Source organism: Chrysochloris asiatica, unplaced genomic scaffold (assembly GCF_000296735.1).
Source record: "Chrysochloris asiatica unplaced genomic scaffold, ChrAsi1.0 scaffold00004, whole genome shotgun sequence".
NCBI lineage: Eukaryota > Metazoa > Chordata > Mammalia > Afrosoricida > Chrysochloridae > Chrysochloris > Chrysochloris asiatica.
The window spans coordinates 38,016,470-38,030,092 of record NW_006408522.1 but is presented as its reverse complement, the minus strand read 5'-3'; the positions used below and the strand labels follow the sequence as shown (position 1 = coordinate 38,030,092).

The 13,623-nt window shown below is 39.7% G+C and overlaps 1 pseudogene across 1 annotated transcript; it reads right to left on the bottom strand.

Annotated features, from left to right (window-relative positions):
* Positions 1-12,026: 12,026 nt before the first annotated feature.
* Positions 12,027-13,360, bottom strand: LOC102830502 (annotated as a pseudogene). The gene has a single exon (XR_438670.1). The product of XR_438670.1 is annotated as a mediator of cell motility 1 pseudogene (transcript).
* Between the last annotated feature and the right edge of the window lie 263 nt (positions 13,361-13,623).

Below are 13,623 nucleotides of genomic sequence, written 5' to 3'. Positions count from 1 at the left end.
GCCTGGGGGCCCAGGAACATAGTCTCAGGGAATATCATAGTCAATTGGCATAACATAGTCCACAAAGACAATGTTCTATATCCTACTTTGGTGAGTAGCATCTGGGATCTTAAAAACTCATGAGCAGCCATATAAAGTGTATTCTATTGGTCTTTCCACGTGTGGAAGAAAGAAAAATGATGAGAATTGAAGATGCTTGGAATCAACTAGGCCAACAGACTAGTAGGAATTGTGAACATCAGTCTTCATGACCCTGAGACCAGAAGAATTACGTGGTGCCTGGCTACCAATTGTTCTGAAAAGAATCACATTAGAAAATCCTGCATAGAGTGGGAGAAAATGTGAAACAAAACTCAAAATTGTTTAAAAAGCAGACAGGGCTTACTGATCAGAAAGAGACTGAAGGAAATTGAGATTATGGCCCTTAACCACCCTTTAGGTCTGAAGAGGAACTCACCCTCGTGACCCTATTTTCAGCAAACCAGTAGATAGATATACAGGGAGGACAACAACATTAATAAGGCGTGCTCACCATGGAATGGTCAATCATTCAAATCAAAAGGGTAACATTTACTAAGGACAAAGTTGAGAAGATGATGGGAAGGAGAGTGGGATGAAAATAGGAAGCACAGGGAGGAAGCAGGATAACTCTTGTTCTGTGGAGGGGACTGCAATCATTGAGATGAAACAAAGTGTATGATTTGTTGAATATAAAACTGATGATCTTGTCTATTAACTTTCACTAAATTCACAATAAAAAGTTTTTCTAAAAAGTGAATGCAACTTGGAAGCGCTCACTTAATGCCAAGAAATTTGGAAGACCTGGCCAACTGGCAGGAAGAGATCCATATATGTGCACACTCTAAAGATAGGTGACCTAATGGAATAAGAAGAGTATTGCACAATATCATTTATATCATAGACAAATAAAAATGTTTTAAAGATAATTCAAGAACGGCTGCAGCAGTTCATCAAAAAGGAACTCAAGCCAGATTCAGAAGACGTGGAGTGAGAAATACCATTTCTGATGTCAGAGAAAACCAGAAAGTTGTTCATCTGTGTTTTATTGATTATGCAAAGGCATTCAATTGTGTGTATCATAACAATTTTGGATAACATTACAAATAATGGAAATTAGAGAACTCTCAATTGTGCTCATGAGAACCTGTACTATGCCAACAGGCTTATCTAACCAGAACAAGGGGGCACTGTGTGGTTTAAAATAATAATAATAAAAAGATGGGCATCAAGGTCATACCCTTTCATCATACTTATTAAATTTGCATGTTGAACAAGTAATCAGAGCTTGTATTACTTCACATAATAAACTGTATTATGTGAAGAAGAACATGGTATCAGGAATGGAGTAAGACTTATGAACAACCTGTGATATGTAGATGGCACAACTATGATTGCGGAAAATGAAGAGGACTGGAAGTGCTTAATGATAAATATCAAAGATCACAACATTCAATATAGATTATACTTTAACATAATAAAAGCAAAAATTCTCACAAGTGAACAAATAAGGGCATCATAATAAATGGAAAAATATTGAAATTGTCAAGGGTTTCATTGTACTTGAATCCACAATCAATGACCATTCAGTTGTTGTTGTTATGTACCGTGGAGTCCGTTCTGACTCATAGCAACCCTGTACAGGGTTTCCGAGGCTGTAAATCTTTATGGGAGCAGAAAGCCTCATCTTTCTCCCGTAGAACAGCTGGTAGGTTCGAACTGCTGACCCTGAGGATAGCAGCCCAAATTGTAACCACTACGCTACCAGAGCTCCTTATGATCATTAGGTAGTAGTTAAAAAATCAAATGCCGTATTGCATTGGTCAAATCTGCTGCAATTCACCCACTGCATAAATTTGATTCTGAGTCATACCAATCCTATAAGACAAAATAGAAGCGCTTCTTAGGGTTTCTGAGACTATAACTCTTTACAGGAACAAGCATCCTCATCGTTCTCCTGCGCAACTTGTGGGTTTCAACCCTCGACCTTGTTGTTAGCAGCCTATTGCTTAACACGTTGCATACCATGTCTTCTAAGTCTGCTGCAAAGACCTTTTGAAACTGTTAAAAAGTATAGATGTCATTTTTGAGGACTAATGTGCGCCTCACACAAGCTTGACATTTTTAGTTGCCTCATATATATATGAAAGACTCCTGATGTGGTGAGGTTAAACACTGGACTGTTAACTCCAAGTTTGGTGCTTAAACCCACCAGATGCTCTTTGGAAACCCTATACAGGGTGGCTGTTAGTCAGAATCTATTTGATGTCACTTAACAACAGCAAACATAATAGCGAAAGCTGGACAATGAATAAGAAAACGGAAGAAAAATGGAAACTTTTGAATTATGGTATTGGAAAAGAATATTTAATATATTATGGGATGCCAAAAAGTGAACAAACCTGTCTTGGAAGAAAACAGAAATCTCTTTAGAAGTAAGGGTGGAAAGAATTCAACTCACATTAGTCATATTATCAGGAGGGACCAGTCCCTATCATCAGTAAAAACATCAGTAAAAAAGTGTAGGAAGATTAATGAGATAAATTGACACAAAAGTTACAACACTGGGTTCAAACACAGCAGTGATTGTGAGGATGAAGCAGGATCAAGCAGCGCTTCCTTCTGCTTTGCATAGGATTGCTATGAGTTGGAACCAACTAGTTGGCAACTAGTGAAGAGGACTTGAAACATTTACTGATGAAGATCAAAGAGCACAGCCTTCGATATGGATTACATCTCAATGTCAAGAAAACAAAAATCCTCACCACTGGACCAATAAACAACATTCTTATCAATGGAGAAAAGATTGAAGTTTGTCAAGGACTTCATTCTTCTTGGATCAACTATCAACACTCGCGGAAGTAGCAGTCAAGAGATCAGACGACGTATTGCATTGGGCAAATCTGCTGCACCGGAACTTTTTAAAGTATTGAAGAGCAGAGACGTCAGCTTGAGGACTAAGGTGCGCCTGACCCGGCCATTGTGTTTTCAATAGCCTCATATGGATGCGAAAGCTGGACAGTGAATAAGGAGGATCGTAGAAGAATTGATGCCTTTGGGTTGTGGTGTTGGAGAATACTGAAAGTGCCATGGGCTGCCAAAAGAACCAATAGATCTGTTTTGGAAGAAGTGCAGCCAGAGTGCTCCTTGGAGGCCAGGGTGGCTAAGCTTCGTCTCTCATACTTTGGACATATTGTCTGGAGGAAACAGTCGCTGGAGAAGGATGTCATGCTGGGTAAGGTGGAGGGTAGGAAAAAGAGAGGAAGACCCCCAACGAGATGGATTGGCCAGGTGGCATCATTGATGGTGTCAAGTGTGGCAGCGGTAGTGAGGTTGTCCCAGGATCGGACATTGTTTCGTTCTGCTGTGCATGGGGTCGCTATGAGTCGGTTCTGACTCGATGGCACCTGACAACAACAAGTGACAGTCTACTGATCCCACCTTATAAATAATTGCCTCTTCTGTTTACAAACATATGGTCTCTTATCCACAAATATTAGTAAATTTTCTTTTTAACGTTCAGACTGTTTTCTTCATAATCCAGAACATTTCAGAGCATGCATTAAATGAGCATTTTATTACATGGTCATTCCCATGTTCCCACTTTTATTCTTGTTTACTTTTCAACGATTGCCTATAAATGTGTGCATATGTGCTTACATACATCTGCTGAGTTGGCAGACTAGAAGGTCCAGTGTGTATCCAGAAGACGAAAACAACGCTTGGTAATAACAGATTTGGTAGGAAAGCTTGCTTTTCTTTAATAATAGGAAGGAGAAACCATGTTCCATGTTAAAGAATGGTACATGTAATTATCATCCCTGCTATAAATAAAAATACCATACCGTGGTTAGGAGAAGGAGGCTCACAGTCATAAGCCTCCAAAAGAAACAGCTCAATAGTATCAGATGCCTTTTTCCTCCAACACCAATTATCCAGAGGCAATGGAAACTGAAATTTGACCTGAAGGGGGTCATGATTATTTTTTTTTTTTACTGCCAGCTGAGCATCTGAATTGATAGTCTAAGACAGTGACTTTGCCTTTGAACTGTCACCCAGAAGTAGAAGCTATTGTCCAGAAGCAGGGACATCAACTCTATGACCTTTCCAGCTTCTTTTCAGCAAATGTTATGTTGAGTTATTCCCGAAATTGCTCTAAGCATGACTGCCAATTGCTATTGCATCCCTCCAGTCTTCAGTTCGTACAGTGCCCTGCAAGGATGAAAGAGTGCTGATGGCCTCACCTCTTCACTTGTCATGAGCTCTCCAGCATCGTTTCTACCACCAAGGCTATATTTCCCAACTACTGATCCTTTTCCTTTGCTTCCATCCTATGCATTTCAATTGCCAGTTATTATCAGTACTACTTGATTACATGTTTGATCAATTTCAGACTGAAGAAGTTGGTTGTTGTTGTTGTTAAGTGCCATTGAGTCGGTTCCGACCCATAGCGACCCTGTACAGGATTTCCGAGGGTGTAAATCTTTGCGGGAGTAGAAAGCCTCAATTTCATTATCACTGGCTTCAGTGATTGATGCATACATTTGTATAATAGTGATATTAACTGGTTTCCCTGAAGGGATATAGATATTACCATATCACAGATAGCATGATACTTCAAGACAGATTTGAAATGTTCTTTTTGATGATGAATGCTGCACCTTTTCTCTTCAATTTGTCATTTCTGGAATAGTAAACTGTGTGATGGTCAGATCCAAAATGACTAGTATCAGTCCATATCAGCTCACTAATACTTAAGATATTGATGTTTATATGTTCCATTTTATTTTTGACAACTTCTTATTTACATAGATTCATACTTCATATATTCCATTAATGGAATATCATTATTAACGGATGTTGACAGTTGTTTCTCCTCATTTTGAGTGGTGCTCCATCAACAAATGAAGGTCCTGAAAGCTTTACTCTATTCATGGCATTGCAGCCAACTAAAAGTAGACAACTCTTCCTCAGTTATATTCTGAGTGCATTCCAACCTGAGAGGGACTCATCTTCCTGCACTATATCTGACAATATTCTGGCACTGTTCATCATGTTTGAATATTCAGTATTCTGGTGCAATCTGACAATGTTTCACTGCTATTCATAGGTTTTCAGTGGCTGAACAGGCAAAAGTAGTCTGTCTCTTCTTCTGAGTCTATCTTAGTCTGGAAGCTTAGCTGAAACCTGTCCACCATAGGTGGTGAACCCATCAGCATTCGAGATACCAATGCTATAGCTTCCAGAATTACAGCAGCATGCACGTCATCACAGTGTGACAAACTGACAGAAATACAGCAATAAAGCAAATCTGAAAAGCCTGCTATCCTCATTGTCTTTACATTCCAGTGAAAGGAGATATTATGAGCAATAAATAAGTAAAATATGTCAGATTGGGGTGAGTGCCATGATTTCATCTTGATGCATCTACTTGGCTGTATTAGTATCCCCAGTTATCTAATTAAACACTGATTAGATATTGCTAGGAAAACACTCATATTTTGTAATATGACTAAACAGCTTGATCAATTGACATTAGGTAATAAACATCCTAGAGAATTGCCGTGGGCCTGATTCAGTCAGTTGAAAGACCCAAAAGCAGGGCTGAGGTTCTACTGAGAGAAGAAGAAATCCCACCTGTGGGCAGCAACTTCTGCCCATGCCCAAGAGTTAAGAGTCTATACTTCTTGATGAAAATGAGAAAAAATATAGAAGAGTATTATTCTGTTTAAAACAGTCTATATTGTTGTGCACAAAAGGAACTTGTTAGTGTAGTGGTTACAAGTCATGCTGCTAACCTAAAGGTTGTTGTTGTTTTGAAGTGCCGTTGAGTCGATTCCAACCCATAGCGACCATGTATAGGGTTTCCAAGGAGCTGGTGGTGAGCTTGAACCACACCAACCTTGCAGTTCAAATAACCTTACAGTCTGATGCATTAGCCCACAACGCCACACCAGGACTTCAAACTAAAGGTTAGCAGTTCAAAATTATCAGCCATTCCACGGGAGAAAGATGAGACTTTCTGCTCCCATAAAGATTTACAATCTTGGAAACCCTATTCAGGGTTGCTGTGAATCAAAACCAACGCATGGCACACACACACCACCACCACCATCATCTTCTTAAGAAAAACAAAGACTTAATGAACCTTTAGTGATGGATTCATTCAACAAGTCTTTTAGAATGCCTAATTTATGCTAACTATAGGTCTACAGGTCTAGATGCTAGGGGAATGCAAGTAAACAAGTAAGATGAGTTTCTGATTTCTTATATTATTTTACTAGTTGGGGGTTGTCTGTAGACATAAAAAATTTGAGCACTTGCTACATATAAACTCATTGTCTAAATAACCAAATGTGAGGGAGTCCAACAAAGGGTAAATGATAGTATCCCTGCCAATGGGAAAAACTTGGACTGGGGAGCCTGGAAGCACAAAGGAAGCTATGGTGGCCCAGTGGATAAACGTTTGCCTGCTAACAACTTGAAAGCAATGGTTTTTTGTTTTGTTTTGTTTTTGTTTTATGAGTAGTCCAGCTGGTGGTGTCACTAAAGCCCTGAAAGCCACATTATAATAACGATGTGTGAGAGGAAGTCTCCTAGGAGCTGCCATTTGGCTAGATTGTTAAGGCAGAACTCAGGCTTGTGGAAACAAAACCAGGGTACTTGTATCATATGTGTGAGGATTTGCACAGGTAACTAGAACTGTGGTACTATGTTCAGTGCCCAGAACAGTGCCTGATGTCTAATAAGAGCTCAATCAGTGTTTGTTGACTGAATAAAAGGACAGGATGAAATTTACAGCAAATATGATTTGATATCAACATCAGATACAGTTAAACGGAGCTCCAAGTCTTCTATGTTGTTGTTAGGTTCTATCATGTCAATTCCAAGTCTTAGAGACCCTATGCACAACAGAACAAAACACTGCCTGATCCTGTGCCATCCTCACAATTGTTGTTATGCTTGAGTCCATCACTGCTGCCACTGTGCCAATCCTTTTCATGGGGCGTCTTCTTCCTTTTTCACCGACCCTCCACTTTATCAAACTCAATGTTCTTCTTAAGGAACTGGTCCCTCCTGATAATATGTCCGAAGTATGAGAGAAAATGTCTAGCCATCCTGGCTTCTAAGAAGCATTTTGGCTGTATTTCCAACACACATTTGTTTGTTCTCCTGGCAGTTCACGGTACTTTCAATATCCTTCTCCCACACCACAACTCAGATGCACCAATTCTTCTACAAGTTTCCCTATTAATTGTCCAACTTTTATGTGCCTATAACTATTGAAAATACTATGGCTTAGTTCAGGCACAGTTTAGTACTCAAACTGACATCTTTGCTCTTGAACACTTTAAAGAGGCCCTTTGCAGCCAATTTGCCTAATGCAATATGTTGTTTGATTTCTTGACTACTGCTTCCATGTGTATTGATAGTGGATCCAAGCAAAATGAAGTCTTTGACAACTTCAAATTTTTTTGCATTTATCATGATGTGACTTATTGGTCCAGTTTTGAGGATTTTTGTTTTTTTCAATTGAAGTACAACCCATAATGAAGGCTGTGATCTTTGATCTTCAGTAAGTAGAGTTTCCTTATGGCTTTGGAGAAAACAGCTCTTGAATTAGAAATTAATTGACCCCGTTGGAGAGATTGCTAAAGTTTGTTGGAATTCTGATATTGACTGGTATGACATCTGGTTCACTTTTGAGTTTAATAATTATCATTGCTAGTCCCTTGGATTGGTATACCTCAGTACCACTCCCATGGGATGAGATCATTTGAAGGGAAATCAGGGCATTATAACAAAATCCCAGATCAACTGGAGAATAATTGGGGTTCTGTTTTTGCACAACCAATCAACATAACCTTGCTTTATACGTGCTTCTACTTAAAGATACCTTATTTAATACATGTTAGTGATTTAGCGACGTCAAACTCATAACCAATAGCCCTATGAAGCTTACCTTATACATATTTTCTCTGACACCTTTTTTTTTCTGACAGCCTTTTTTTGCTTAAGGATACTAGATAGCATTTTAATACACTGTTTTGGGAGTACATTTTAAACAATGAAATCACCATCATACACAAAACTCCCCCCACAAAAATGCAAAGAAGAAAAAAAAAACACCCACACCCCCAACTCCCAAACCAAGCATGCCATTAATTAGAGCACAGAATGAACACTTGTTTTCAGCAGGAGAGCTGAAACCAGAAGGCAGTGCAGCACCTTGTCTGACCTCCCCTGGGAGCATGCATATAGTGTGCGTCTACATTTTTGCTGCCCTGCACGAGTCCATGGATTACCATGAAAGTGCCTCAAGAGCTTTATTTTTACCAACAGCAAGGAGGCTGCTGGAGGCAAGTTTAGTAGTTCTGTTTCTGAGCAGGGAAACGTCTGTCCTCTTCCTTAACAAAGCCCAGCTGCCAGAACACACTGGTGGAGTTATGTTACCCGTCCAGGAGTAGCCAGCTGCCTATGGTTATCGACATGAAGGAATGCTGGTTTACTGTTTCCCTCCAACTGATACTGAAATTGTTGCAGGGAAGGACTCCAAGTACAACATATCGTGCAGCGGGGTGGGGGCGTTCTGGCAGGATCACACTGAGAACCTGCCGAGAACACGCTGAAATGATTGCTCTGACAGGTCAGGAATACCTTTTCATCCACATCCAGCAGCTATGAGTTTGCTTCTTCCATGTAGGGGACTCATGCCAGGAGTTTGGGGGCCACCCGAGTGGAAATGTAGAGCCATTTGTCCTTATAAACTTAAGAAAAGTCAGGGGACAAGAGATGTTCCTTTAAAGACATTTGCCCAAGAAGTTATTTGCAGATGAGCACCAAGGCTGGTTTAGGCCACCGCATGCTTGAAGTCTAGGTCAAATGTTTTGTTGCATATTGATATAGGCTGTGGGATTAAGAGGCAATCTTTAGGGAGATCATGTTTTGCCATCAGGGCAGGATGTCAACATGGAGAGAGAAACTTTTTATTGGTTTCTGCTCAGTTCCCCTAGAAAATATATTCCGTGAATAGAGGGCTGCTTGTTATGCAATGAAGTCCTGATTTAGAAAACCTGAGACATTTCAATGGCTTCAGGTTCATCACAGACCTTCCTGATACAGACTCTCTTACATAGGAGTGTTTGGAAGACAGAGACAGCACCAGCTCTGGCTGAGGGTCTGGGAGAAAGCCCGTGTTAGCAAACAGCCAGAGAAGAGAAGCCAAAAGATCAAGGAAGTCTGACAACACTTGTCTCTAATTCAAGGCTGAAAGGAACCATATGCACTCTTCCTTCTCCACTACACCCCCATCCAATCAGCCATTAAAGTGTAATCAGTTTTACCTCAACATCTTTTAACCTGTCTTCTCACATCCAATCCTATAACCACTACTTTAATTCACGCTCTCATCTTTTCTTTTCTTTTGGCTTGGTCTATCATACTGGTTTCCTAAGTGTTCCCTCTCCATTGCTCCTCCAAATGACTAGCCAGACTGAGTTTCCTAAATGCCAGATCTCACATCACTCTTCTGTTTACTGATTTGCTCCCTAGTATGGCATTTGAAGTCTGTCACGCTCTAGTCCCTGCTGACTTCTTAGATTCTTTTCCTGTGATTCCCCCAGTGAGTTTCCATGGTACATACTGAGATGTTCCATTCTATTCACTCTTTATTCAATGTGACAACTCCTGGATACCTCGTGGACTTTTCCATGACTATTTCTTTTCGCAAGAATACTCTTCTCTCCCTTTCCTGCCTGGAATAAATAAATTCATTCTTGAAGACTGACCTCATGTTTAACCTTCCTGATTCTTGCCTTCAGATGCAATGATGTGTGTTCTTTTCTGCATCCCTATAGCATCTGTAGTAGGCCATGACTTTGGGACTTGAAAAAGCAAATGGCTATAGAAAAATGTTACATTTTCATTGCTGTCTTGTCCCAGCCCCTACCAGATTGTGAAATACTAGAGACAAGGATTTATCTTAATTACTTTACATGTATTACATATGGCAACAACAACAACAACAACAAAGTATGCTTACACTGACCAGTTTAAAAATAGTAGCTTTTTCTTCTGAACAATTTTGCTTTATTTCTTTAGAAATTCTGACTAGGAATTTTTGACATTGCAAATCTGTTCAATCTTTGTTCCTTCTGGCCCCGATTTCTGCTTTAAATCGAATTCTTTGACCTTGCTGCTAGAGAATATGGAATCAGAATCTTTCATATCTTTATTAGTGTATATATATATATATATATACTGAACATTTAATGACAAAACTTTTCTCTTGCAAGAGTTGAGGAATTGCTTTTGCTTTTTGAAAAGGCATTTATTGGATTGCCTCCCCAACCAAAATAGTTTTCTACTTAATCACTGTTCCCTACAGAAATAGAACAAATTATCTATCTATCTATCTATCTATCTATCTATCTATCTATCTATCTATCTATCTATCTGTCTGTCTGTCTGTCTGTCTGTCTGTCTGTCTGTCTGTCTGTCTGTCTGTCTGTCTATCTATCTATCTATCTTTCTTTCTAGCTATCTAGCTATCCATCTAGTTATCTAGCTATCTAGCTATTGAGAAAGAAAGAGGGAAAGAGATAGACTTAGGTGAAGGAATTGGCTCACATCATTTTCAGGGACTGCCAAGTCCAAAGTCTATAAATCAAGCTTCAGACTGGAAAATACTATGGGCTTGTGTCCCAAAACCTACAGGTCACTCTTCTTAGAGGTGTTGTAGTTTCCTATATAGTTTATAAATGAGCCCCTTGTCTGATATGTCATTGCAAAAGTTTTTTTCCCATTCTGTGGGTTCCCTTTTTACTCTTCTGGTGAAGTCTTTTGATGCACACAAGTTTTTAATTTTTAGTATGTCCCACTTATCTATTTTGTCTACTTTTGTTTGTGTAGTTTTCAAAATGTTTTGTAGTCTGTGTACTCCCTGAATTAGTGCCCTCACATTTGTCCCTATTTTTTCATTGATGGCCTTCATAATTCTGGGATTCACATTTAGGTCTTTAATCCATGTTGAGTTGGTTTTGTATAAGGTGTGAGGTGAAGGTCTTGTTTCAGTCTTTTGCATATCATTTTCCAGTTCTGCCAGCACCATCTGTTGAAGAGACTATCACCTCCCTATGCGATATATTTAGGTGTTTTATCAAAAATCAGTTGGCTGTATGTAAGGTCACTCTTCTTAGGACGAGTGAAAAATGAGTGAGTTCCAGCAGAATATCTATTTATAGTTGCATGAATAATTTATTTTATAAAGATCAACATGAGACTGGTCCCTGTGGGGTGAGAAGATTAAAGGTATCCCAAATGTCCAACTTTTCCAGCATGTTCTTTCATACCAGACTCCCTGATATCTATTACCCCTCCTCCCCGCTCTCACATCCCACGGTTCTATAATACACTAATATTTCACAGAACTCACAGCTGTCAAAGGAAATGTTTCACACAATTGTGAAGGCTGAAAAATCCAGATCCATAGTTCAGAGATCAGTATGGAGGATTTTCCTCAACCATGTAGTCTTAGGAACTGAGGAATCCAAATTAGCAGGTCAGGTGATAGGCAAGAGACTGTGGGGAACTGGTGAATCAGGTCAGGTGACAGACCAAAAGTCAAACGAACTTAATGAAGTCAGATGTAATGAGCCAGATGCAAGATCCAGGGCAAGAGAGCAAACTTTGCCAAAACATTCCCATATATTAGACTCAGACCATATCCCCAAGGAAAACTAAGGGTGGTAACTTGAGTCAAACCCTCTAGTAAAGTGGGGACATCCTTGATCCTTTGTTTTGCTTTAATCCTTACTCCTTAGCCCCAACTTAACCCTTACTCCTTGTTGTTGTTGTTAAGTTCCACTGAGTCATTTATTTTTATTTATTTATTTATTTATTTTGAGTTGTGTAGCCCTTTATTAGCAACTAAAATAGAAGGTATCTGTTGTACAACATGGGTAGTAATAGACTATAACTGGAGATTTATTAAATTCTAATACAGATCATTTATAAATGCAATTTCTTTATTAAAAAGCTTCCACCCCTTTTTGTTTGTTTATGTACAATTCGCAAAACTATTCTGAAAGCGGAATATATGTGCACAAGTCTGCAAAGAGTGCAAATTTAGGATATGATAAGTACTTTACAAGTTACTTTCAAAAACTGTCTGCCACAATTGGGCCTTTACATAGTCATCTTTTTTGATCAAGATATTTAATGTCAGCCTTCCTTCCACTGCCCTAAACAACAAAGCATTTTTTAGTGAGTTGAAATTAAGGAAGGACTACACCTACTAGAAAAGAAGAGAAGAGAAGTTCTATTCATTTGAGGTTTCTGAAACCCCCAAACCAGGAACAGTATCTTTGTAAGGGCTAGGCTGGGACCCAGACAGAGTATGAGTATGTGCAGGTGGATCCCTGAGGAGTCAGAGCTTCAGTGGACCGTGAGCGCTCCGGCTGCATAACTCACTGAACTGTCCTGCCAGCTTCTACACTGACTTGACTGGGCATAATTCAAAAAGGAAAAGCTCATATTCATTCCATTCTTCTGGAGTTCTGTGATAGCATTTAACAACACCCCAATGGGATGTCTTCCACATATTGTATTATGGTATTTCTTCAAGTAATTGCTAAAAGATACAGGGTCTAATTGTTCTATAATACTCATACCCATTTTTCTAGATGTTCAATGGATCTATAAATCTCCCCCTGGGATTCATCATAGTAACTGTAACAGAACCTTTGACCCCAATGGCAGAAATCAGAAGAAACCACAAAGAGATTACTAGAATCCGCTAGATATTTACTGAAGAGTTTTCCGAATTCCTGTTCTTTTGACTCACTCAGAGCTCCAACCAGTACAGGAATAATGATAAACTCATCCTTATGGCTTTCCATGGCTTTAGCTGTATAAGGCAAATGCATTTCAATACTGTGTTCATCTTCATCTGTCTGCAGAGACATGCGTTCAAACATTCCTGTTTTCCAAAGTTCTCTGTAAATTTTTTGGTCAATATGAAGGTCATACAGAGGTATCCTATATATATCCACACTGGAAAGTGCACATCGAGAGAGGGGCACATGATGAGAAGGCCCAAGGATGAAAATTCTCCGGGTAGTAGATGGATCCACTTGTTTGTAAGCATGGGCAGCACAAGACCCACAGTACGTATAACCTGCATGTGGTGCAATATGGCTCTAACAGGTCTTTTTGTAGACTGTACTTGAGAAAGCCAGCCTTCTAGTTGTGCATTCAGCTGAGGTCCTGAGGCTGTGTACCAGCTCCCGGCGTGACTGGCTTCCCGGCAGACTACTCGGTTGGACATCTTGGTGCCTGTGCCGCCTATGGTGCACGAGGATTAATGAGGAGGCGGCGGCGGCGGCAGGAACGGCTCCGCGAGGGGCTCCACTGAGTCATTTTTGACTCATAGAAATCCTATAGGGTTTCAGAGGAGTGGCTGGTGGGTTTGAACTGCTGACCCTGTGTTTAGCAGTCTAGTACTTATCCTACAGTGCCACAACAGGACTCCTCTTACTCTTTAGTTGTACCTTAATACAGCCTTATTAATAACTCACTTCAAAATGGGTCCATAATCATAGCTAT